The 1,981-nt window shown below is 38.0% G+C and overlaps 1 pseudogene; it reads right to left on the bottom strand.

Moving 5' to 3' along the window:
* Window positions 1–274: 274 nt before the first annotated feature.
* Window positions 275–690, bottom strand: LOC105260584 (annotated as a pseudogene).
* Between the last annotated feature and the right edge of the window lie 1,291 nt (window positions 691–1,981).

The following is a 1,981-nucleotide window of genomic DNA, read 5'->3' as shown; positions in this document are numbered from 1 at the left end:
CTATTTTGGGGGTGGGGGGAAATAATTTTTAATTTTTTTAAAGTTTATTTCTTTTTGAGAGAGAGAGAGCGCAAGAGAGCGCGCAAGCAAGGGAGGGGCAGACAGAGAGGGAGACAGAGAATCTGAAGCAGGCTTCAGGCTCTGAGCTGTCCCAGAGGTGGGACTTGAACCTGCAAACGGTGAGATCATGACCTGAGACTAAGTCAGACACTCAACCGACTGAGCCACCCAGGCGCCCCCAATTTTTTTTTCTTTTGACAAATATATCAAAGAATCATGCAATGCAGCCAGCATTGGATGAAAGGTTGGGCCAAAAGTCTACACACTCCTTTGCAACTCATCCCATGATAGCAGAACTTTTCATTTCTTCTTTAATGCTTACTATCCCTCGCTTTCTTCAAAATAGAGAAACAGGCCATCTTTTCTCTGGTATGACTTTTGTTGTTGAATTACCGCTGCTGGATATACCTTCTTTCTGAGCTCTGGTTTGCCTTTCTTCACTATGGCCATCACCCTGTCACTCATACCAGCAACAGGAAGTCTGTTCAGTTGTCCTCAATCCCTGTCACAGAGATGATACACAGATTTTTGACTCTTGTGTTGTCAGTACAGTTGGTCGTGGCTCCTATGGGAAGATAGGGAAATCCAGAATTTCACACTGGAGGACCTGCCACGGCCTTGTTTAGACATCTTGAAATCAGGAAAGGGACAGGAACAAAACAAAACAAAACAAAACTACGCTGTAGCCGTAGCTTCTTTTTTCTTAAGTAAGTGTATTAGTCATTGAAGTAAAGTTGAGGACCACATGTTTTGTGGTAAATATTTTTGTCTTTTTAGATCTGCCAGTAAAATCTTGAGAAATTCAAGTTATTTTATAACTTACAGCAAATGTATATGATTTTTTTGCCACAGTTATTTGAGACTTTTAGGTAAAAAATGCTATGAACTGCTGCTTATGATTCAATATCATGACTTCTTTAATATCAAGATAATCATGAGATCAGAGGAACTAAAAATGGAAAGGTTCTCAGATAAATATTCTTTTCTAAATTATTTTATTTTTTTCATCATGATAAGTGTACTCTTTAATCCCCATCCCTTATTTCACCTATCCCCCCACCCACCTCCCCTCTGGTAACAGTCAGATATCAGGTAAATATTCTAATCACCACATATGGCAGATTTTAAAAACAGAACTAGAAAGGATAAATTATTTTCTTTAAAACTCAAGAGACGTGTATGGCAGGTTCCATTAAACATGCTTCCTAAAGCATGTGGACACACACACACACAATACAGGCATACAAACAATACACAGAGACAAATGTTAAAAAGATAATTAGTGGAATTTGGGGAGCAAATTCTTACAAGGAGCTAAAAGGAGAAGAGCCAATCCGAATTGTAACTCAAAAGTTACAAAGAAATTGCAAATAAGATTATCTTTTGAGCGTTAAACAGGAAGATCAAGACATAATCAATCTGGACAGGGATAGACAACCTATCATAGAAAGACAAAAATTCTCTCAGAAGAGTAAGCCTTGAATGAATCCTGATTGCATGAATTCACATGTCCAACGAAATATCAATATCAATCAGAAGGAACGTAGGTTAAGCATGAAAATAAAATAAGTAGAATTCAGTGTCAAATATAATCACTACCCATCCAAGGACACCCCAAGCAAGTGGGGGATATAAGCTAAAGGCTTTTCATGCCTAGTTGTAACATTAGAGCTTCATCTAATTCCATCAGCTATTATTCAAATCTTATAGCTAATTCTGGTTGTTTTGTGATTTCATATTCACCAAGCCACCTCCTGACTGAGCTGCATTTTCCCATTCAAGTATCTGAAGAACAGAATACCTAGTCCGAGGACTTAACTAGGGTATATACTACTCATATTTCTAATTGTAACTGAATGTCCTCTGGGTTGGAACTTGACAATTCATGTAAATTATCTGAAGGGAAAATGTGTTGGCCATA

Source organism: Felis catus, chromosome B2, assembly GCF_018350175.1.
Source record: "Felis catus isolate Fca126 chromosome B2, F.catus_Fca126_mat1.0, whole genome shotgun sequence".
NCBI lineage: Eukaryota > Metazoa > Chordata > Mammalia > Carnivora > Felidae > Felis > Felis catus.
The sequence above is the reverse complement of the archived record's forward strand: the minus strand, read 5'-3'. Positions and strand labels throughout refer to the sequence as shown.